The sequence below is a fragment of the Lineus longissimus genome, chromosome 6, assembly GCF_910592395.1.
Source record: "Lineus longissimus chromosome 6, tnLinLong1.2, whole genome shotgun sequence".
Classification (NCBI taxonomy): Eukaryota; Metazoa; Nemertea; class Pilidiophora; order Heteronemertea; family Lineidae; genus Lineus; species Lineus longissimus.
This window is the reverse complement of record NC_088313.1, coordinates 5,200,214-5,222,650: the sequence shown is the minus strand read 5'-3', so window position 1 is coordinate 5,222,650 and position 22,437 is coordinate 5,200,214. Positions and strand designations below refer to the sequence as shown.

At 49.6% G+C, this 22,437-nt stretch overlaps 21 non-coding genes and 1 pseudogene across 21 annotated transcripts; all 22 read left to right on the top strand.

Moving 5' to 3' along the window:
• The first annotated feature begins 529 nt into the window (after positions 1-529).
• LOC135490186 (5S ribosomal RNA) lies at positions 530-648 on the top strand. Its single transcript, XR_010447398.1, has one exon. It is a non-coding gene; the product is annotated as a 5S ribosomal RNA (ribosomal RNA).
• An 899-nt stretch (positions 649-1,547) lies between these two features.
• Positions 1,548-1,666, top strand: LOC135490185 (5S ribosomal RNA). Its single transcript, XR_010447397.1, has one exon. It is a non-coding gene; the product is annotated as a 5S ribosomal RNA (ribosomal RNA).
• Positions 1,667-2,566: 900 nt separating this feature from the next.
• LOC135490184 (5S ribosomal RNA) lies at positions 2,567-2,685 on the top strand. Its single transcript, XR_010447396.1, has one exon. It is a non-coding gene; the product is annotated as a 5S ribosomal RNA (ribosomal RNA).
• A 901-nt stretch (positions 2,686-3,586) lies between these two features.
• Positions 3,587-3,705, top strand: LOC135490183 (5S ribosomal RNA). The gene has a single exon (XR_010447395.1). It is a non-coding gene; the product is annotated as a 5S ribosomal RNA (ribosomal RNA).
• Positions 3,706-4,606: 901 nt separating this feature from the next.
• LOC135490475 (5S ribosomal RNA) lies at positions 4,607-4,722 on the top strand (annotated as a pseudogene).
• A 900-nt stretch (positions 4,723-5,622) lies between these two features.
• On the top strand, positions 5,623-5,741 carry LOC135490182 (5S ribosomal RNA). The gene has a single exon (XR_010447394.1). It is a non-coding gene; the product is annotated as a 5S ribosomal RNA (ribosomal RNA).
• An 894-nt stretch (positions 5,742-6,635) lies between these two features.
• On the top strand, positions 6,636-6,754 carry LOC135490181 (5S ribosomal RNA). Its single transcript, XR_010447393.1, has one exon. It is a non-coding gene; the product is annotated as a 5S ribosomal RNA (ribosomal RNA).
• An 894-nt stretch (positions 6,755-7,648) lies between these two features.
• Positions 7,649-7,767, top strand: LOC135490180 (5S ribosomal RNA). Its single transcript, XR_010447392.1, has one exon. It is a non-coding gene; the product is annotated as a 5S ribosomal RNA (ribosomal RNA).
• A 901-nt stretch (positions 7,768-8,668) lies between these two features.
• Positions 8,669-8,787, top strand: LOC135490178 (5S ribosomal RNA). The gene has a single exon (XR_010447390.1). It is a non-coding gene; the product is annotated as a 5S ribosomal RNA (ribosomal RNA).
• A 905-nt stretch (positions 8,788-9,692) lies between these two features.
• LOC135490176 (5S ribosomal RNA) lies at positions 9,693-9,811 on the top strand. Its single transcript, XR_010447389.1, has one exon. It is a non-coding gene; the product is annotated as a 5S ribosomal RNA (ribosomal RNA).
• Positions 9,812-10,707: 896 nt separating this feature from the next.
• On the top strand, positions 10,708-10,826 carry LOC135490175 (5S ribosomal RNA). The gene has a single exon (XR_010447388.1). It is a non-coding gene; the product is annotated as a 5S ribosomal RNA (ribosomal RNA).
• A 901-nt stretch (positions 10,827-11,727) lies between these two features.
• LOC135490174 (5S ribosomal RNA) lies at positions 11,728-11,846 on the top strand. The gene has a single exon (XR_010447387.1). It is a non-coding gene; the product is annotated as a 5S ribosomal RNA (ribosomal RNA).
• A 900-nt stretch (positions 11,847-12,746) lies between these two features.
• LOC135490173 (5S ribosomal RNA) lies at positions 12,747-12,865 on the top strand. The gene has a single exon (XR_010447386.1). It is a non-coding gene; the product is annotated as a 5S ribosomal RNA (ribosomal RNA).
• An 899-nt stretch (positions 12,866-13,764) lies between these two features.
• Positions 13,765-13,883, top strand: LOC135490172 (5S ribosomal RNA). Its single transcript, XR_010447385.1, has one exon. It is a non-coding gene; the product is annotated as a 5S ribosomal RNA (ribosomal RNA).
• An 899-nt stretch (positions 13,884-14,782) lies between these two features.
• Positions 14,783-14,901, top strand: LOC135490171 (5S ribosomal RNA). Its single transcript, XR_010447384.1, has one exon. It is a non-coding gene; the product is annotated as a 5S ribosomal RNA (ribosomal RNA).
• Positions 14,902-15,799: 898 nt separating this feature from the next.
• LOC135490170 (5S ribosomal RNA) lies at positions 15,800-15,918 on the top strand. The gene has a single exon (XR_010447383.1). It is a non-coding gene; the product is annotated as a 5S ribosomal RNA (ribosomal RNA).
• Positions 15,919-16,817: 899 nt separating this feature from the next.
• LOC135490169 (5S ribosomal RNA) lies at positions 16,818-16,936 on the top strand. The gene has a single exon (XR_010447382.1). It is a non-coding gene; the product is annotated as a 5S ribosomal RNA (ribosomal RNA).
• An 897-nt stretch (positions 16,937-17,833) lies between these two features.
• Positions 17,834-17,952, top strand: LOC135490168 (5S ribosomal RNA). The gene has a single exon (XR_010447381.1). It is a non-coding gene; the product is annotated as a 5S ribosomal RNA (ribosomal RNA).
• Positions 17,953-18,850: 898 nt separating this feature from the next.
• On the top strand, positions 18,851-18,969 carry LOC135490166 (5S ribosomal RNA). The gene has a single exon (XR_010447379.1). It is a non-coding gene; the product is annotated as a 5S ribosomal RNA (ribosomal RNA).
• Positions 18,970-19,864: 895 nt separating this feature from the next.
• LOC135490165 (5S ribosomal RNA) lies at positions 19,865-19,983 on the top strand. The gene has a single exon (XR_010447378.1). It is a non-coding gene; the product is annotated as a 5S ribosomal RNA (ribosomal RNA).
• An 897-nt stretch (positions 19,984-20,880) lies between these two features.
• Positions 20,881-20,999, top strand: LOC135490443 (5S ribosomal RNA). The gene has a single exon (XR_010447645.1). It is a non-coding gene; the product is annotated as a 5S ribosomal RNA (ribosomal RNA).
• An 895-nt stretch (positions 21,000-21,894) lies between these two features.
• LOC135490164 (5S ribosomal RNA) lies at positions 21,895-22,013 on the top strand. Its single transcript, XR_010447377.1, has one exon. It is a non-coding gene; the product is annotated as a 5S ribosomal RNA (ribosomal RNA).
• Positions 22,014-22,437: the final 424 nt, after the last annotated feature.

The following is a 22,437-nucleotide window of genomic DNA, read 5'->3' as shown; positions in this document are numbered from 1 at the left end:
CGTCGAAAATCATCCCCCCCCCCTCTCCCCCCCCCCCCCCCCGCCCAACACTGCGCAGGCCTACTGGCTTCCAAGCGTTTATACTAGGACGCTTTTTGAGTTCAGACCGGCGTGGAAGTTGCTGCTAGTGACGTCAGTCCTGATTCGGGAGATGGCGCTGGCGTCTCTCATGACGTCAGGGAGCCTCGGAGTAGTCTGCTCGTGACGTCAGAGCTCGTGACGTCACGCTGCGTTCCTAGTGATGAGACACCTTGCCAACCGTTGGCGTCTTTGATGTCCAGTCGGCACTCTCTTCTTCCGATGTTGGTCTGCGTGCAGTTCTTGAATGTGCGTCCGTTTCTGTTTCAGTGCGAGCCTGCGTGAACTGTATGTCTACGCGTAGACTCCGTCGTGTAATGGGCGCCCCAACCACATCTGTAATGCGACGAAGCTGTGACGTAGGCATACATAATGCCTCTGACCACAAAATATGACGCATTATAGTAGGCGCAGTGATATTATAAGTAACCTACGCATCGCCGCCTCTAATGTCTACGACCATATCACGTTGAAAACACCGGTTCTCGTCCGATCACCGAAGCCAAGCAACGTCGAGCGTGGTTAGTACGTGGATGGGTGACCGCCTCGGAATACCGCGTGTTGTAGACTTTTTCTCTTCATGTCCCAATCATTTTGTTTCTTCTTCCCTTGTACGATTGTTAAAATGAAAATGTAGGCTACCTTATGTGGTGGCCATCGAATTTTGCGAAATGGAAATGGCAGCCAGGGGGCCGGCCTGTAGGTCCCGCACCTGTATTTAACCAATCAGCTCGCGGTTATAGTTCCGTTTGAGACGAATGGGTGGTCTCACCATACCAGTTGAATGTTATTTTCCATTTCAAATATACTTCTTCTTATATTGAGAATAAGGTGTGTTTAAAGTGATGAAAATGATTAAGTTTCAGTCAAATTGGCTTGCTTGTGTGGTTTTGGGGCTCAAATTAACCGTTGCGGTCAAAAAGGTGATTCGCGGGTTAAAGCCCGTCGAAAATCATCCCTCCCCTCTCTCCCCCCCCCCCCCGCCCAACACTGCGCAGGCCTACTGGCTTCCAAGCGTTTATACTAGGACGCTTTTTGAGTTCAGACCGGCGTGGAAGTTGCTGCTAGTGACGTCAGTCCTGATTCGGGAGATGGCGCTGGCGTCTCTCATGACGTCAGGGAGCCTCGGAGTAGTCTGCTCGTGACGTCAGAGCTCGTGACGTCACGCTGCGTTCCTAGTGATGAGACACCTTGCCAACCGTTGGCGTCTTTGATGTCCAGTCGGCACTCTCTTCTTCCGATGTTGGTCTGCGTGCAGTTCTTGAATGTGCGTCCGTTTCTGTTTCAGTGCGAGCCTGCGTGAACTGTATGTCTACGCGTAGACTCCGTCGTGTAATGGGCGCCCCAACCACATCTGTAATGCGACGAAGCTGTGACGTAGGCATACATAATGCCTCTGACCACAAAATATGACGCATTATAGTAGGCGCAGTGATATTATAAGTAACCTACGCATCGCCGCCTCTAATGTCTACGACCATATCACGTTGAAAACACCGGTTCTCGTCCGATCACCGAAGCCAAGCAACGTCGAGCGTGGTTAGTACGTGGATGGGTGACCGCCTCGGAATACCGCGTGTTGTAGACTTTTTCTCTTCATGTCCCAATCATTTTGTTTCTTCTTCCCTTGTACGATTGTTAAAATGAAAATGTAGGCTACCTTATGTGGTGGCCATCGAATTTTGCGAAATGGAAATGGCAGCCAGGGGGCCGGCCTGTAGGTCCCGCACCTGTATTTAACCAATCAGCTCGCGGTTATAGTTCCGTTTGAGACGAATGGGTGGTCTCACCATACCAGTTGAATGTTATTTTCCATTTCAAATATACTTCTTCTTATATTGAGAATAAGGTGTGTTTAAAGTGATGAAAATGATTAAGTTTCAGTCAAATTGGCTTGCTTGTGTGGTTTTGGGGCTCAAATTAACCGTTGCGGTCAAAAAGGTGATTCGCGGGTTAAAGCCCGTCGAAAATCATCCCTCCCCTCTCTCCCCCCCCCCCCCCGCCCAACACTGCGCAGGCCTACTGGCTTCCAAGCGTTTATACTAGGACGCTTTTTGAGTTCAGACCGGCGTGGAAGTTGCTGCTAGTGACGTCAGTCCTGATTCGGGAGATGGCGCTGGCGTCTCTCATGACGTCAGGGAGCCTCGGAGTAGTCTGCTCGTGACGTCAGAGCTCGTGACGTCACGCTGCGTTCCTAGTGATGAGACACCTTGCCAACCGTTGGCGTCTTTGATGTCCAGTCGGCACTCTCTTCTTCCGATGTTGGTCTGCGTGCAGTTCTTGAATGTGCGTCCGTTTCTGTTTCAGTGCGAGCCTGCGTGAACTGTATGTCTACGCGTAGACTCCGTCGTGTAATGGGCGCCCCAACCACATCTGTAATGCGACGAAGCTGTGACGTAGGCATACATAATGCCTCTGACCACAAAATATGACGCATTATAGTAGGCGCAGTGATATTATAAGTAACCTACGCATCGCCGCCTCTAATGTCTACGACCATATCACGTTGAAAACACCGGTTCTCGTCCGATCACCGAAGCCAAGCAACGTCGAGCGTGGTTAGTACGTGGATGGGTGACCGCCTCGGAATACCGCGTGTTGTAGACTTTTTCTCTTCATGTCCCAATCATTTTGTTTCTTCTTCCCTTGTACGATTGTTAAAATGAAAATGTAGGCTACCTTATGTGGTGGCCATCGAATTTTGCGAAATGGAAATGGCAGCCAGGGGGCCGGCCTGTAGGTCCCGCACCTGTATTTAACCAATCAGCTCGCGGTTATAGTTCCGTTTGAGACGAATGGGTGGTCTCACCATACCAGTTGAATGTTATTTTCCATTTCAAATATACTTCTTCTTATATTGAGAATAAGGTGTGTTTAAAGTGATGAAAATGATTAAGTTTCAGTCAAATTGGCTTGCTTGTGTGGTTTTGGGGCTCAAATTAACCGTTGCGGTCAAAAAAGGTGATTCGCGGGTTAAAGCCCGTCGAAAATCATCCCTCCCCTCTCTCCCCCCCCCCCCCCGCCCAACACTGCGCAGGCCTACTGGCTTCCAAGCGTTTATACTAGGACGCTTTTTGAGTTCAGACCGGCGTGGAAGTTGCTGCTAGTGACGTCAGTCCTGATTCGGGAGATGGCGCTGGCGTCTCTCATGACGTCAGGGAGCCTCGGAGTAGTCTGCTCGTGACGTCAGAGCTCGTGACGTCACGCTGCGTTCCTAGTGATGAGACACCTTGCCAACCGTTGGCGTCTTTGATGTCCAGTCGGCACTCTCTTCTTCCGATGTTGGTCTGCGTGCAGTTCTTGAATGTGCGTCCGTTTCTGTTTCAGTGCGAGCCTGCGTGAACTGTATGTCTACGCGTGGACTCCGTGGTGTAATGGGCGCCCCAACCACATCTGTAATGCGACGAAGCTGTGACGTAGGCATACATAATGCCTCTGACCACAAAATATGACGCATTATAGTAGGCGCAGTGATATTATAAGTAACCTACGCATCGCCGCCTCTAATGTCTACGACCATATCACGTTGAAAACACCGGTTCTCGTCCGATCACCGAAGCCAAGCAACGTCGAGCGTGGTTAGTACGTGGATGGGTGACCGCCTCGGAATACCGCGTGTTGTAGACTTTTTCTCTTCATGTCCCAATCATTTTGTTTCTTCTTCCCTTGTACGATTGTTAAAATGAAAATGTAGGCTACCTTATGTGGTGGCCATCGAATTTTGCGAAATGGAAATGGCAGCCAGGGGGCCGGCCTGTAGGTCCCGCACCTGTATTTAACCAATCAGCTCGCGGTTATAGTTCCGTTTGAGACGAATGGGTGGTCTCACCATACCAGTTGAATGTTATTTTCCATTTCAAATATACTTCTTCTTATATTGAGAATAAGGTGTGTTTAAAGTGATGAAAATGATTAAGTTTCAGTCAAATTGGCTTGCTTGTGTGGTTTTGGGGCTCAAATTAACCGTTGCGGTCAAAAAGGTGATTCGCGGGTTAAAGCCCGTCGAAAATCACCCCCCCCCCCCCCCCCCCCCCCCCCCCCGCCCAACACTGTGCAGGCCTACTGGCTTCCAAGCGTTTATACTAGGACGCTTTTTGAGTTCAGACCGGCGTGGAAGTTGCTGCTAGTGACGTCAGTCCTGATTCGGGAGATGGCGCTGGCGTCTCTCATGACGTCAGGGAGCCTCGGAGTAGTCTGCTCGTGACGTCAGAGCTCGTGACGTCACGCTGCGTTCCTAGTGATGAGACACCTTGCCAACCGTTGGCGTCTTTGATGTCCAGTCGGCACTCTCTTCTTCCGATGTTGGTCTGCGTGCAGTTCTTGAATGTGCGTCCGTTTCTGTTTCAGTGCGAGCCTGCGTGAACTGTATGTCTACGCGTAGACTCCGTCGTGTAATGGGCGCCCCAACCACATCTGTAATGCGACGAAGCTGTGACGTAGGCATACATAATGCCTCTGACCACAAAATATGACGCATTATAGTAGGCGCAGTGATATTATAAGTAACCTACGCATCGCCGCCTCTAATGTCTACGATATCACGTTGAAAACACCGGTTCTCGTCCGATCACCGAAGCCAAGCAACGTCGAGCGTGGTTAGTACGTGGATGGGTGACCGCCTCGGAATACCGCGTGTTGTAGACTTTTTCTCTTCATGTCCCAATCATTTTGTTTCTTCTTCCCTTGTACGATTGTTAAAATGAAAATGTAGGCTACCTTATGTGGTGGCCATCGAATTTTGCGAAATGGAAATGGCAGCCAGGGGGCCGGCCTGTAGGTCCCGCACCTGTATTTAACCAATCAGCTCGCGGTTATAGTTCCGTTTGAGACGAATGGGTGGTCTCACCATACCAGTTGAATGTTATTTTCCATTTCAAATATACTTCTTCTTATATTGAGAATAAGGTGTGTTTAAAGTGATGAAAATGATTAAGTTTCAGTCAAATTGGCTTGCTTGTGTGGTTTTGGGGCTCAAATTAACCGTTGCGGTCAAAAAGGTGATTCGCGGGTTAAAGCCCGTCGAAAATCATCCCTCCCCTCTCTCCCCCCCCCCCCCCGCCCAACACTGCGCAGGCCTACTGGCTTCCAAGCGTTTATACTAGGACGCTTTTTGAGTTCAGACCGGCGTGGAAGTTGCTGCTAGTGACGTCAGTCCTGATTCGGGAGATGGCGCTGGCGTCTCTCATGACGTCAGGGAGCCTCGGAGTAGTCTGCTCGTGACGTCAGAGCTCGTGACGTCACGCTGCGTTCCTAGTGATGAGACACCTTGCCAACCGTTGGCGTCTTTGATGTCCAGTCGGCACTCTCTTCTTCCGATGTTGGTCTGCGTGCAGTTCTTGAATGTGCGTCCGTTTCTGTTTCAGTGCGAGCCTGCGTGAACTGTATGTCTACGCGTAGACTCCGTCGTGTAATGGGCGCCCCAACCACATCTGTAATGCGACGAAGCTGTGACGTAGGCATACATAATGCCTCTGACCACAAAATATGACGCATTATAGTAGGCGCAGTGATATTATAAGTAACCTACGCATCGCCGCCTCTAATGTCTACGACCATATCACGTTGAAAACACCGGTTCTCGTCCGATCACCGAAGCCAAGCAACGTCGAGCGTGGTTAGTACGTGGATGGGTGACCGCCTCGGAATACCGCGTGTTGTAGACTTTTTCTCTTCATGTCCCAATCATTTTGTTTCTTCTTCCCTTGTACGATTGTTAAAATGAAAATGTAGGCTACCTTATGTGGTGGCCATCGAATTTTGCGAAATGGAAATGGCAGCCAGGGGGCCGGCCTGTAGGTCCCGCACCTGTATTTAACCAATCAGCTCGCGGTTATAGTTCCGTTTGAGACGAATGGGTGGTCTCACCATACCAGTTGAATGTTATTTTCCATTTCAAATATACTTCTTCTTATATTGAGAATAAGGTGTGTTTAAAGTGATGAAAATGATTAAGTTTCAGTCAAATTGGCTTGCTTGTGTGGTTTTGGGGCTCAAATTAACCGTTGCGGTCAAAAAGGTGATTCGCGGGTTAAAGCCCGTCGAAAATCATCCCTCCCCTCTCTCCCCCCCCGCCCAACACTGCGCAGGCCTACTGGCTTCCAAGCGTTTATACTAGGACGCTTTTTGAGTTCAGACCGGCGTGGAAGTTGCTGCTAGTGACGTCAGTCCTGATTCGGGAGATGGCGCTGGCGTCTCTCATGACGTCAGGGAGCCTCGGAGTAGTCTGCTCGTGACGTCAGAGCTCGTGACGTCACGCTGCGTTCCTAGTGATGAGACACCTTGCCAACCGTTGGCGTCTTTGATGTCCAGTCGGCACTCTCTTCTTCCGATGTTGGTCTGCGTGCAGTTCTTGAATGTGCGTCCGTTTCTGTTTCAGTGCGAGCCTGCGTGAACTGTATGTCTACGCGTAGACTCCGTCGTGTAATGGGCGCCCCAACCACATCTGTAATGCGACGAAGCTGTGACGTAGGCATACATAATGCCTCTGACCACAAAATATGACGCATTATAGTAGGCGCAGTGATATTATAAGTAACCTACGCATCGCCGCCTCTAATGTCTACGACCATATCACGTTGAAAACACCGGTTCTCGTCCGATCACCGAAGCCAAGCAACGTCGAGCGTGGTTAGTACGTGGATGGGTGACCGCCTCGGAATACCGCGTGTTGTAGACTTTTTCTCTTCATGTCCCAATCATTTTGTTTCTTCTTCCCTTGTACGATTGTTAAAATGAAAATGTAGGCTACCTTATGTGGTGGCCATCGAATTTTGCGAAATGGAAATGGCAGCCAGGGGGCCGGCCTGTAGGTCCCGCACCTGTATTTAACCAATCAGCTCGCGGTTATAGTTCCGTTTGAGACGAATGGGTGGTCTCACCATACCAGTTGAATGTTATTTTCCATTTCAAATATACTTCTTCTTATATTGAGAATAAGGTGTGTTTAAAGTGATGAAAATGATTAAGTTTCAGTCAAATTGGCTTGCTTGTGTGGTTTTGGGGCTCAAATTAACCGTTGCGGTCAAAAAGGTGATTCGCGGGTTAAAGCCCGTCGAAAATCATCCCTCCCCTCTCTCCCCCCCCGCCCAACACTGCGCAGGCCTACTGGCTTCCAAGCGTTTATACTAGGACGCTTTTTGAGTTCAGACCGGCGTGGAAGTTGCTGCTAGTGACGTCAGTCCTGATTCGGGAGATGGCGCTGGCGTCTCTCATGACGTCAGGGAGCCTCGGAGTAGTCTGCTCGTGACGTCAGAGCTCGTGACGTCACGCTGCGTTCCTAGTGATGAGACACCTTGCCAACCGTTGGCGTCTTTGATGTCCAGTCGGCACTCTCTTCTTCCGATGTTGGTCTGCGTGCAGTTCTTGAATGTGCGTCCGTTTCTGTTTCAGTGCGAGCCTGCGTGAACTGTATGTCTACGCGTAGACTCCGTCGTGTAATGGGCGCCCCAACCACATCTGTAATGCGACGAAGCTGTGACGTAGGCATACATAATGCCTCTGACCACAAAATATGACGCATTATAGTAGGCGCAGTGATATTATAAGTAACCTACGCATCGCCGCCTCTAATGTCTACGACCATATCACGTTGAAAACACCGGTTCTCGTCCGATCACCGAAGCCAAGCAACGTCGAGCGTGGTTAGTACGTGGATGGGTGACCGCCTCGGAATACCGCGTGTTGTAGACTTTTTCTCTTCATGTCCCAATCATTTTGTTTCTTCTTCCCTTGTACGATTGTTAAAATGAAAATGTAGGCTACCTTATGTGGTGGCCATCGAATTTTGCGAAATGGAAATGGCAGCCAGGGGGCCGGCCTGTAGGTCCCGCACCTGTATTTAACCAATCAGCTCGCGGTTATAGTTCCGTTTGAGACGAATGGGTGGTCTCACCATACCAGTTGAATGTTATTTTCCATTTCAAATATACTTCTTCTTATATTGAGAATAAGGTGTGTTTAAAGTGATGAAAATGATTAAGTTTCAGTCAAATTGGCTTGCTTGTGTGGTTTTGGGGCTCAAATTAACCGTTGCGGTCAAAAAGGTGATTCGCGGGTTAAAGCCCGTCGAAAATCATCCCTCCCCTCTCTCCCCCCCCCCCCCCCGCCCAACACTGCGCAGGCCTACTGGCTTCCAAGCGTTTATACTAGGACGCTTTTTGAGTTCAGACCGGCGTGGAAGTTGCTGCTAGTGACGTCAGTCCTGATTCGGGAGATGGCGCTGGCGTCTCTCATGACGTCAGGGAGCCTCGGAGTAGTCTGCTCGTGACGTCAGAGCTCGTGACGTCACGCTGCGTTCCTAGTGATGAGACACCTTGCCAACCGTTGGCGTCTTTGATGTCCAGCCGGCACTCTCTTCTTCCGATGTTGGTCTGCGTGCAGTTCTTGAATGTGCGTCCGTTTCTGTTTCAGTGCGAGCCTGCGTGAACTGTATGTCTACGCGTAGACTCCGTCGTGTAATGGGCGCCCCAACCACATCTGTAATGCGACGAAGCTGTGACGTAGGCATACATAATGCCTCTGACCACAAAATATGACGCATTATAGTAGGCGCAGTGATATTATAAGTAACCTACGCATCGCCGCCTCTAATGTCTACGACCATATCACGTTGAAAACACCGGTTCTCGTCCGATCACCGAAGCCAAGCAACGTCGAGCGTGGTTAGTACGTGGATGGGTGACCGCCTCGGAATACCGCGTGTTGTAGACTTTTTCTCTTCATGTCCCAATCATTTTGTTTCTTCTTCCCTTGTACGATTGTTAAAATGAAAATGTAGGCTACCTTATGTGGTGGCCATCGAATTTTGCGAAATGGAAATGGCAGCCAGGGGGCCGGCCTGTAGGTCCCGCACCTGTACGCACCTGTATTTAACCAATCAGCTCGCGGTTATAGTTCCGTTTGAGACGAATGGGTGGTCTCACCATACCAGTTGAATGTTATTTTCCATTTCAAATATACTTCTTCTTATATTGAGAATAAGGTGTGTTTAAAGTGATGAAAATGATTAAGTTTCAGTCAAATTGGCTTGCTTGTGTGGTTTTGGGGCTCAAATTAACCGTTGCGGTCAAAAAGGTGATTCGCGGGTTAAAGCCCGTCGAAAATCATCCCTCCCCTCTCTCCCCCCCCCGCCCAACACTGCGCAGGCCTACTGGCTTCCAAGCGTTTATACTAGGACGCTTTTTGAGTTCAGACCGGCGTGGAAGTTGCTGCTAGTGACGTCAGTCCTGATTCGGGAGATGGCGCTGGCGTCTCTCATGACGTCAGGGAGCCTCGGAGTAGTCTGCTCGTGACGTCAGAGCTCGTGACGTCACGCTGCGTTCCTAGTGATGAGACACCTTGCCAACCGTTGGCGTCTTTGATGTCCAGTCGGCACTCTCTTCTTCCGATGTTGGTCTGCGTGCAGTTCTTGAATGTGCGTCCGTTTCTGTTTCAGTGCGAGCCTGCGTGAACTGTATGTCTACGCGTAGACTCCGTCGTGTAATCGGCGCCCCAACCACATCTGTAATGCGACGAAGCTGTGACGTAGGCATACATAATGCCTCTGACCACAAAATATGACGCATTATAGTAGGCGCAGTGATATTATAAGTAACCTACGCATCGCCGCCTCTAATGTCTACGACCATATCACGTTGAAAACACCGGTTCTCGTCCGATCACCGAAGCCAAGCAACGTCGAGCGTGGTTAGTACGTGGATGGGTGACCGCCTCGGAATACCGCGTGTTGTAGACTTTTTCTCTTCATGTCCCAATCATTTTGTTTCTTCTTCCCTTGTACGATTGTTAAAATGAAAATGTAGGCTACCTTATGTGGTGGCCATCGAATTTTGCGAAATGGAAATGGCAGCCAGGGGGCCGGCCTGTAGGTCCCGCACCTGTATTTAACCAATCAGCTCGCGGTTATAGTTCCGTTTGAGACGAATGGGTGGTCTCACCATACCAGTTGAATGTTATTTTCCATTTCAAATATACTTCTTCTTATATTGAGAATAAGGTGTGTTTAAAGTGATGAAAATGATTAAGTTTCAGTCAAATTGGCTTGCTTGTGTGGTTTTGGGGCTCAAATTAACCGTTGCGGTCAAAAAGGTGATTCGCGGGTTAAAGCCCGTCGAAAATCATCCCTCCCCTCTCTCCCCCCCCCCGCCCAACACTGCGCAGGCCTACTGGCTTCCAAGCGTTTATACTAGGACGCTTTTTGAGTTCAGACCGGCGTGGAAGTTGCTGCTAGTGACGTCAGTCCTGATTCGGGAGATGGCGCTGGCGTCTCTCATGACGTCAGGGAGCCTCGGAGTAGTCTGCTCGTGACGTCAGAGCTCGTGACGTCACGCTGCGTTCCTAGTGATGAGACACCTTGCCAACCGTTGGCGTCTTTGATGTCCAGTCGGCACTCTCTTCTTCCGATGTTGGTCTGCGTGCAGTTCTTGAATGTGCGTCCGTTTCTGTTTCAGTGCGAGCCTGCGTGAACTGTATGTCTACGCGTAGACTCCGTCGTGTAATGGGCGCCCCAACCACATCTGTAATGCGACGAAGCTGTGACGTAGGCATACATAATGCCTCTGACCACAAAATATGACGCATTATAGTAGGCGCAGTGATATTATAAGTAACCTACGCATCGCCGCCTCTAATGTCTACGACCATATCACGTTGAAAACACCGGTTCTCGTCCGATCACCGAAGCCAAGCAACGTCGAGCGTGGTTAGTACGTGGATGGGTGACCGCCTCGGAATACCGCGTGTTGTAGACTTTTTCTCTTCATGTCCCAATCATTTTGTTTCTTCTTCCCTTGTACGATTGTTAAAATGAAAATGTAGGCTACCTTATGTGGTGGCCATCGAATTTTGCGAAATGGAAATGGCAGCCAGGGGGCCGGCCTGTAGGTCCCGCACCTGTATTTAACCAATCAGCTCGCGGTTATAGTTCCGTTTGAGACGAATGGGTGGTCTCACCATACCAGTTGAATGTTATTTTCCATTTCAAATATACTTCTTCTTATATTGAGAATAAGGTGTGTTTAAAGTGATGAAAATGATTAAGTTTCAGTCAAATTGGCTTGCTTGTGTGGTTTTGGGGCTCAAATTAACCGTTGCGGTCAAAAAGGTGATTCGCGGGTTAAAGCCCGTCGAAAATCATCCCTCCCCTCTCTCCCCCCCCCCCCCCCGCCCAACACTGCGCAGGCCTACTGGCTTCCAAGCGTTTATACTAGGACGCTTTTTGAGTTCAGACCGGCGTGGAAGTTGCTGCTAGTGACGTCAGTCCTGATTCGGGAGATGGCGCTGGCGTCTCTCATGACGTCAGGGAGCCTCGGAGTAGTCTGCTCGTGACGTCAGAGCTCGTGACGTCACGCTGCGTTCCTAGTGATGAGACACCTTGCCAACCGTTGGCGTCTTTGATGTCCAGTCGGCACTCTCTTCTTCCGATGTTGGTCTGCGTGCAGTTCTTGAATGTGCGTCCGTTTCTGTTTCAGTGCGAGCCTGCGTGAACTGTATGTCTACGCGTAGACTCCGTCGTGTAATGGGCGCCCCAACCACATCTGTAATGCGACGAAGCTGTGACGTAGGCATACATAATGCCTCTGACCACAAAATATGACGCATTATAGTAGGCGCAGTGATATTATAAGTAACCTACGCATCGCCGCCTCTAATGTCTACGACCATATCACGTTGAAAACACCGGTTCTCGTCCGATCACCGAAGCCAAGCAACGTCGAGCGTGGTTAGTACGTGGATGGGTGACCGCCTCGGAATACCGCGTGTTGTAGACTTTTTCTCTTCATGTCCCAATCATTTTGTTTCTTCTTCCCTTGTACGATTGTTAAAATGAAAATGTAGGCTACCTTATGTGGTGGCCATCGAATTTTGCGAAATGGAAATGGCAGCCAGGGGGCCGGCCTGTAGGTCCCGCACCTGTATTTAACCAATCAGCTCGCGGTTATAGTTCCGTTTGAGACGAATGGGTGGTCTCACCATACCAGTTGAATGTTATTTTCCATTTCAAATATACTTCTTCTTATATTGAGAATAAGGTGTGTTTAAAGTGATGAAAATGATTAAGTTTCAGTCAAATTGGCTTGCTTGTGTGGTTTTGGGGCTCAAATTAACCGTTGCGGTCAAAAAGGTGATTCGCGGGTTAAAGCCCGTCGAAAATCATCCCTCCCCTCTCTCCCCCCCCCCCCCCGCCCAACACTGCGCAGGCCTACTGGCTTCCAAGCGTTTATACTAGGACGCTTTTTGAGTTCAGACCGGCGTGGAAGTTGCTGCTAGTGACGTCAGTCCTGATTCGGGAGATGGCGCTGGCGTCTCTCATGACGTCAGGGAGCCTCGGAGTAGTCTGCTCGTGACGTCAGAGCTCGTGACGTCACGCTGCGTTCCTAGTGATGAGACACCTTGCCAACCGTTGGCGTCTTTGATGTCCAGTCGGCACTCTCTTCTTCCGATGTTGGTCTGCGTGCAGTTCTTGAATGTGCGTCCGTTTCTGTTTCAGTGCGAGCCTGCGTGAACTGTATGTCTACGCGTAGACTCCGTCGTGTAATGGGCGCCCCAACCACATCTGTAATGCGACGAAGCTGTGACGTAGGCATACATAATGCCTCTGACCACAAAATATGACGCATTATAGTAGGCGCAGTGATATTATAAGTAACCTACGCATCGCCGCCTCTAATGTCTACGACCATATCACGTTGAAAACACCGGTTCTCGTCCGATCACCGAAGCCAAGCAACGTCGAGCGTGGTTAGTACGTGGATGGGTGACCGCCTCGGAATACCGCGTGTTGTAGACTTTTTCTCTTCATGTCCCAATCATTTTGTTTCTTCTTCCCTTGTACGATTGTTAAAATGAAAATGTAGGCTACCTTATGTGGTGGCCATCGAATTTTGCGAAATGGAAATGGCAGCCAGGGGGCCGGCCTGTAGGTCCCGCACCTGTATTTAACCAATCAGCTCGCGGTTATAGTTCCGTTTGAGACGAATGGGTGGTCTCACCATACCAGTTGAATGTTATTTTCCATTTCAAATATACTTCTTCTTATATTGAGAATAAGGTGTGTTTAAAGTGATGAAAATGATTAAGTTTCAGTCAAATTGGCTTGCTTGTGTGGTTTTGGGGCTCAAATTAACCGTTGCGGTCAAAAAGGTGATTCGCGGGTTAAAGCCCGTCGAAAATCATCCCTCCCCTCTCTCCCCCCCCCCCCCGCCCAACACTGCGCAGGCCTACTGGCTTCCAAGCGTTTATACTAGGACGCTTTTTGAGTTCAGACCGGCGTGGAAGTTGCTGCTAGTGACGTCAGTCCTGATTCGGGAGATGGCGCTGGCGTCTCTCATGACGTCAGGGAGCCTCGGAGTAGTCTGCTCGTGACGTCAGAGCTCGTGACGTCACGCTGCGTTCCTAGTGATGAGACACCTTGCCAACCGTTGGCGTCTTTGATGTCCAGTCGGCACTCTCTTCTTCCGATGTTGGTCTGCGTGCAGTTCTTGAATGTGCGTCCGTTTCTGTTTCAGTGCGAGCCTGCGTGAACTGTATGTCTACGCGTAGACTCCGTCGTGTAATGGGCGCCCCAACCACATCTGTAATGCGACGAAGCTGTGACGTAGGCATACATAATGCCTCTGACCACAAAATATGACGCATTATAGTAGGCGCAGTGATATTATAAGTAACCTACGCATCGCCGCCTCTAATGTCTACGACCATATCACGTTGAAAACACCGGTTCTCGTCCGATCACCGAAGCCAAGCAACGTCGAGCGTGGTTAGTACGTGGATGGGTGACCGCCTCGGAATACCGCGTGTTGTAGACTTTTTCTCTTCATGTCCCAATCATTTTGTTTCTTCTTCCCTTGTACGATTGTTAAAATGAAAATGTAGGCTACCTTATGTGGTGGCCATCGAATTTTGCGAAATGGAAATGGCAGCCAGGGGGCCGGCCTGTAGGTCCCGCACCTGTATTTAACCAATCAGCTCGCGGTTATAGTTCCGTTTGAGACGAATGGGTGGTCTCACCATACCAGTTGAATGTTATTTTCCATTTCAAATATACTTCTTCTTATATTGAGAATAAGGTGTGTTTAAAGTGATGAAAATGATTAAGTTTCAGTCAAATTGGCTTGCTTGTGTGGTTTTGGGGCTCAAATTAACCGTTGCGGTCAAAAAGGTGATTCGCGGGTTAAAGCCCGTCGAAAATCATCCCTCCCCTCTCTCCCCCCCCCCCCCGCCCAACACTGCGCAGGCCTACTGGCTTCCAAGCGTTTATACTAGGACGCTTTTTGAGTTCAGACCGGCGTGGAAGTTGCTGCTAGTGACGTCAGTCCTGATTCGGGAGATGGCGCTGGCGTCTCTCATGACGTCAGGGAGCCTCGGAGTAGTCTGCTCGTGACGTCAGAGCTCGTGACGTCACGCTGCGTTCCTAGTGATGAGACAACTTGCCAACCGTTGGCGTCTTTAATGTCCAGTCGGCACTCTCTTCTTCCGATGTTGGTCTGCGTGCAGTTCTTGAATGTGCGTCCGTTTCTGTTTCAGTGCGAGCCTGCGTGAACTTTATGTCTACGCGTAGACTCCGTCGTGTAATGGGCGCCCCAACCACATCTGTAATGCGACGAAGCTGTGACGTAGGCATACATAATGCCTCTGACCACAAAATATGACGCATTATAGTAGGCGCAGTGATATTATAAGTAACCTACGCATCGCCGCCTCTAATGTCTACGACCATATCACGTTGAAAACACCGGTTCTCGTCCGATCACCGAAGCCAAGCAACGTCGAGCGTGGTTAGTACGTGGATGGGTGACCGCCTCGGAATACCGCGTGTTGTAGACTTTTTCTCTTCATGTCCCAATCATTTTGTTTCTTCTTCCCTTGTACGATTGTTAAAATGAAAATGTAGGCTACCTTATGTGGTGGCCATCGAATTTTGCGAAATGGAAATGGCAGCCAGGGGGCCGGCCTGTAGGTCCCGCACCTGTATTTAACCAATCAGCTCGCGGTTATAGTTCCGTTTGAGACGAATGGGTGGTCTCACCATACCAGTTGAATGTTATTTTCCATTTCAAATATACTTCTTCTTATATTGAGAATAAGGTGTGTTTAAAGTGATGAAAATGATTAAGTTTCAGTCAAATTGGCTTGCTTGTGTGGTTTTGGGGCTCAAATTAACCGTTGCGGTCAAAAAGGTGATTCGCGGGTTAAAGCCCGTCGAAAATCATCCCTCCCCTCTCTCCCCCCCCCCCCGCCCAACACTGCGCAGGCCTACTGGCTTCCAAGCGTTTATACTAGGACGCTTTTTGAGTTCAGACCGGCGTGGAAGTTGCTGCTAGTGACGTCAGTCCTGATTCGGGAGATGGCGCTGGCGTCTCTCATGACGTCAGGGAGCCTCGGAGTAGTCTGCTCGTGACGTCAGAGCTCGTGACGTCACGCTGCGTTCCTAGTGATGAGACACCTTGCCAACCGTTGGCGTCTTTGATGTCCAGTCGGCACTCTCTTCTTCCGATGTTGGTCTGCGTGCAGTTCTTGAATGTGCGTCCGTTTCTGTTTCAGTGCGAGCCTGCGTGAACTGTATGTCTACGCGTAGACTCCGTCGTGTAATGGGCGCCCCAACCACATCTGTAATGCGACGAAGCTGTGACGTAGGCATACATAATGCCTCTGACCACAAAATATGACGCATTATAGTAGGCGCAGTGATATTATAAGTAACCTACGCATCGCCGCCTCTAATGTCTACGACCATATCACGTTGAAAACACCGGTTCTCGTCCGATCACCGAAGCCAAGCAACGTCGAGCGTGGTTAGTACGTGGATGGGTGACCGCCTCGGAATACCGCGTGTTGTAGACTTTTTCTCTTCATGTCCCAATCATTTTGTTTCTTCTTCCCTTGTACGATTGTTAAAATGAAAATGTAGGCTACCTTATGTGGTGGCCATCGAATTTTGCGAAATGGAAATGGCAGCCAGGGGGCCGGCCTGTAGGTCCCGCACCTGTATTTAACCAATCAGCTCGCGGTTATAGTTCCGTTTGAGACGAATGGGTGGTCTCACCATACCAGTTGAATGTTATTTTCCATTTCAAATATACTTCTTCTTATATTGAGAATAAGGTGTGTTTAAAGTGATGAAAATGATTAAGTTTCAGTCAAATTGGCTTGCTTGTGTGGTTTTGGGGCTCAAATTAACCGTTGCGGTCAAAAAGGTGATTCGCGGGTTAAAGCCCGTCGAAAATCATCCCTCCCCTCTCTCCCCCCCCCCCCCGCCCAACACTGCGCAGGCCTACTGGCTTCCAAGCGTTTATACTAGGACGCTTTTTGAGTTCAGACCGGCGTGGAAGTTGCTGCTAGTGACGTCAGTCCTGATTCGGGAGATGGCGCTGGCGTCTCTCATGACGTCAGGGAGCCTCGGAGTAGTCTGCTCGTGACGTCAGAGCTCGTGACGTCACGCTGCGTTCCTAGTGATGAGACACCTTGCCAACCGTTGGCGTCTTTGATGTCCAGTCGGCACTCTCTTCTTCCGATGTTGGTCTGCGTGCAGTTCTTGAATGTGCGTCCGTTTCTGTTTCAGTGCGAGCCTGCGTGAACTGTATGTCTACGCGTAGACTCCGTCGTGTAATGGGCGCCCCAACCACGTCTGTAATGCGACGAAGCTGTGACGTAGGCATACATAATGCCTCTGACCACAAAATATGACGCATTATAGTAGGCGCAGTGATATTATAAGTAACCTACGCATCGCCGCCTCTAATGTCTACGACCATATCACGTTGAAAACACCGGTTCTCGTCCGATCACCGAAGCCAAGCAACGTCGAGCGTGGTTAGTACGTGGATGGGTGACCGCCTCGGAATACCGCGTGTTGTAGACTTTTTCTCTTCATGTCCCAATCATTTTGTTTCTTCTTCCCTTGTACGATTGTTAAAATGAAAATGTAGGCTAAATTATGTGGTGGCCATCGAATTTTGCGAAATGGAAATGGCAGCCAGGGGGCCGGCCTGTAGGTCCCGCACCTGTATTTAACCAATCAGCTCGCGGTTATAGTTCCGTTTGAGACGAATGGGTGGTCTCACCATACCAGTTGAATGTTATTTTCCATTTCAAATATACTTCTTCTTATATTGAGAATAAGGTGTGTTTAAAGTGATGAAAATGATTAAGTTTCAGTCAAATTGGCTTGCTTGTGTGGTTTTGGGGCTCAAATTAACCGTTGCGGTCAAAAAGGTGATTCGCGGGTTAAAGCCCGTCGAAAATCATCCCTCCCCTCTCTCCCCCCCCCCCGCCCAACACTGCGCAGGCCTACTGGCTTCCAAGCGTTTATACTAGGACGCTTTTTGAGTTCAGACCGGCGTGGAAGTTGCTGCTAGTGACGTCAGTCCTGATTCGGGAGATGGCGCTGGCGTCTCTCATGACGTCAGGGAGCCTCGGAGTAGTCTGCTCGTGACGTCAGAGCTCGTGACGTCACGCTGCGTTCCTAGTGATGAGACACCTTGCCAACCGTTGGCGTCTTTGATGTCCAGTCGGCACTCTCTTCTTCCGATGTTGGTCTGCGTGCAGTTCTTGAATGTGCGTCCGTTTCTGTTTCAGTGCGAGCCTGCGTGAACTGTATGTCTACGCGTAGACTCCGTCGTGTAATGGGCGCCCCAACCACATCTGTAATGCGACGAAGCTGTGACGTAGGCATACATAATGCCTCTGACCACAAAATATGACGCATTATAGTAGGCGCAGTGATATTATAAGTAACCTACGCATCGCCGCCTCTAATGTCTACGACCATATCACGTTGAAAACACCGGTTCTCGTCCGATCACCGAAGCCAAGCAACGTCGAGCGTGGTTAGTACGTGGATGGGTGACCGCCTCGGAATACCGCGTGTTGTAGACTTTTTCTCTTCATGTCCCAATCATTTTGTTTCTTCTTCCCTTGTACGATTGTTAAAATGAAAATGTAGGCTACCTTATGTGGTGGCCATCGAATTTTGCGAAATGGAAATGGCAGCCAGGGGGCCGGCCTGTAGGTCCCGCACCTGTATTTAACCAATCAGCTCGCGGTTATAGTTCCGTTTGAGACGAATGGGTGGTCTCACCATACCAGTTGAATGTTATTTTCCATTTCAAATATACTTCTTCTTATATTGAGAATAAGGTGTGTTTAAAGTGATGAAAATGATAAAGTTTCAGTCAAATTGGCTTGCTTGTGTGGTTTTGGGGCTCAAATTAACCGTTGCGGTCAAAAAGGTGATTCGCGGGTTAAAGCCCGTCGAAAATCATCCCTCCCCTCTCTCCCCCCCCCCCCGCCCAACACTGCGCAGGCCTACTGGCTTCCAAGCGTTTATACTAGGACGCTTTTTGAGTTCAGACCGGCGTGGAAGTTGCTGCTAGTGACGTCAGTCCTGATTCGGGAGATGGCGCTGGCGTCTCTCATGACGTCAGGGAGCCTCGGAGTAGTCTGCTCGTGACGTCAGAGCTCGTGACGTCACGCTGCGTTCCTAGTGATGAGACACCTTGCCAACCGTTGGCGTCTTTGATGTCCAGTCGGCACTCTCTTCTTCCGATGTTGGTCTGCGTGCAGTTCTTGAATGTGCGTCCGTTTCTGTTTCAGTGCGAGCCTGCGTGAACTGTATGTCTACGCGTAGACTCCGTCGTGTAATGGGCGCCCCAACCACATCTGTAATGCGACGAAGCTGTGACGTAGGCATACATAATGCCTCTGACCACAAAATATGACGCATTATAGTAGGCGCAGTGATATTATAAGTAACCTACGCATCGCCGCCTCTAATGTCTACGACCATATCACGTTGAAAACACCGGTTCTCGTCCGATCACCGAAGCCAAGCAACGTCGAGCGTGGTTAGTACGTGGATGGGTGACCGCCTCGGAATACCGCGTGTTGTAGACTTTTTCTCTTCATGTCCCAATCATTTTGTTTCTTCTTCCCTTGTACGATTGTTAAAATGAAAATGTAGGCTACCTTATGTGGTGGCCATCGAATTTTGCGAAATGGAAATGGCAGCCAGGGGGCCGGCCTGTAGGTCCCGCACCTGTATTTAACCAATCAGCTCGCGGTTATAGTTCCGTTTGAGACGAATGGGTGGTCTCACCATACCAGTTGAATGTTATTTTCCATTTCAAATATACTTCTTCTAATATTGAGAATAAGGTGTGTTAAAGTGATGAAAATGATTAAGTTTCAGTCAAATTGGCTTGCTTGTGTGGTTTTGGGGCTCAAATTAACCGTTGCGGTCAAAAAGGTGATTCGCGGGTTAAAGCCCGTCGAAAATCATCCCTCCCCTCTCTCCCCCCCCCCGCCCAACACTGCGCAGGCCTACTGGCTTCCAAGCGTTTATACTAGGACGCTTTTTGAGTTCAGACCGGCGTGGAAGTTGCTGCTAGTGACGTCAGTCCTGATTCGGGAGATGGCGCTGGCGTCTCTCATGACGTCAGGGAGCCTCGGAGTAGTCTGCTCGTGACGTCAGAGCTCGTGACGTCACGCTGCGTTCCTAGTGATGAGACACCTTGCCAACCGTTGGCGTCTTTGATGTCCAGTCGGCACTCTCTTCTTCCGATGTTGGTCTGCGTGCAGTTCTTGAATGTGCGTCCGTTTCTGTTTCAGTGCGAGCCTGCGTGAACTGTATGTCTACGCGTAGACTCCGTCGTGTAATGGGCGCCCCAACCACATCTGTAATGCGACGAAGCTGTGACGTAGGCATACATAATGCCTCTGACCACAAAATATGACGCATTATAGTAGGCGCAGTGATATTATAAGTAACCTACGCATCGCCGCCTCTAATGTCTACGACCATATCACGTTGAAAACACCGGTTCTCGTCCGATCACCGAAGCCAAGCAACGTCGAGCGTGGTTAGTACGTGGATGGGTGACCGCCTCGGAATACCGCGTGTTGTAGACTTTTTCTCTTCATGTCCCAATCATTTTGTTTCTTCTTCCCTTGTACGATTGTTAAAATGAAAATGTAGGCTACCTTATGTGGTGGCCATCGAATTTTGCGAAATGGAAATGGCAGCCAGGGGGCCGGCCTGTAGGTCCCGCACCTGTATTTAACCAATCAGCTCGCGGTTATAGTTCCGTTTGAGACGAATGGGTGGTCTCACCATACCAGTTGAATGTTATTTTCCATTTCAAATATACTTCTTCTTATATTGAGAATAAGGTGTGTTTAAAGTGATGAAAATGATTAAGTTTCAGTCAAATTGGCTTGCTTGTGTGGTTTTGGGGCTCAAATTAACCGTTGCGGTCAAAAAGGTGATTCGCGGGTTAAAGCCCGTCGAAAATCATCCCTCCCCTCTCTCCCCCCCCCCGCCCAACACTGCGCAGGCCTACTGGCTTCCAAGCGTTTATACTAGGACGCTTTTTGAGTTCAGACCGGCGTGGAAGTTGCTGCTAGTGACGTCAGTCCTGATTCGGGAGATGGCGCTGGCGTCTCTCATGACGTCAGGGAGCCTCGGAGTAGTCTGCTCGTGACGTCAGAGCTCGTTGACGTCACGCTGCGTTCCTAGTGATGAGACACCTTGCCAACCGTTGGCGTCTTTGATGTCCAGTCGGCACTCTCTTCTTCCGATGTTGGTCTGCGTGCAGTTCTTGAATGTGCGTCCGTTTCTGTTTCAGTGCGAGCCTGCGTGAACTGTATGTCTACGCGTAGACTCCGTCGTGTAATGGGCGCCCCAACCACATCTGTAATGCGACGAAGCTGTGACGTAGGCATACATAATGCCTCTGACCACAAAATATGACGCATTATAGTAGGCGCAGTGATATTATAAGTAACCTACGCATCGCCGCCTCTAATGTCTACGACCATATCACGTTGAAAACACCGGTTCTCGTCCGATCACCGAAGCCAAGCAAAGTCGAGCGTGGTTAGTACGTGGATGGGTGACCGCCTCGGAATACCGCGTGTTGTAGACTTTTTCTCTTCATGTCCCAATCATTTTGTTTCTTCTTCCCTTGTACGATTGTTAAAATGAAAATGTAGGCTACCTTATGTGGTGGCCATCGAATTTTGCGAAATGGAAATGGCAGCCAGGGGGCCGGCCTGTAGGTCCCGCACCTGTATTTAACCAATCAGCTCGCGGTTATAGTTCCGTTTGAGACGAATGGGTGGTCTCACCATACCAGTTGAATGTTATTTTCCATTTCAAATATACTTCTTCTTATATTGAGAATAAGGTGTGTTTAAAGTGATGAAAATGATTAAGTTTCAGTCAAATTGGCTTGCTTGTGTGGTTTTGGGGCTCAAATTAACCGTTGCGGTCAAAAAGGTGATTCGCGGGTTAAAGCCCGTCGAAAATCATCCCTCCCCTCTCTCCCCCCCCCCCCCAACACTTCGCAGGCCTACTGGCTTCCAAGCGTTTATACTAGGACGCTTTTTGAGTTCAGACCGGCGTGGAAGTTGCTGCTAGTGACGTCAGTCCTGATTCGGGAGATGGCGCTGGCGTCTCTCATGACGTCAGGGAGCCTCGGAGTAGTCTGCTCAGGACGTCAGAGCTCGTGACGTCACGCTGCGTTCCTAGTGATGAGACACCTTGCCAACCGTTGGCGTCTTTGATGTCCAGTCGGCACTCTCTTCTTCCGATGTTGGTCTGCGTGCAGTTCTTGAATGTGCGTCCGTTTCTGTTTCAGTGCGAGCCTGCGTGAACTGTATGTCTACGCGTAGACTCCGTCGTGTAATGGGCGCCCCAACCACATCTGTAATGCGACGAAGCTGTGACGTAGGCATACATAATGCCTCTGACCACAAAATATGACGCATTATAGTAGGCGCAGTGATATTATAAGTAACCTACGCATCGCCGCCTCTAATGTCTACGACCATATCACGTTGAAAACACCGGTTCTCGTCCGATCACCGAAGCCAAGCAACGTCGAGCGTGGTTAGTACGTGGATGGGTGACCGCCTCGGAATACCGCGTGTTGTAGACTTTTTCTCTTCATGTCCCAATCATTTTGTTTCTTCTTCCCTTGTACGATTGTTAAAATGAAAATGTAGGCTACCTTATGTGGTGGCCATCGAATTTTGCGAAATGGAAATGGCAGCCAGGGGGCCGGCCTGTAGGTCCCGCACCTGTATTTAACCAATCAGCTCGCGGTTATAGTTCCGTTTGAGACGAATGGGTGGTCTCACCATACCAGTTGAATGTTATTTTCCATTTCAAATATACTTCTTCTTATATTGAGAATAAGGTGTGTTTAAAGTGATGAAAATGATTAAGTTTCAGTCAAATTGGCTTGCTTGTGTGGTTTTGGGGCTCAAATTAACCGTTGCGGTCAAAAAGGTGATTCGCGGGTTAAAGCCCGTCGAAAATCATCCCTCCCCTCTCTCCCCCCCCCCCCGCCCAACACTGCG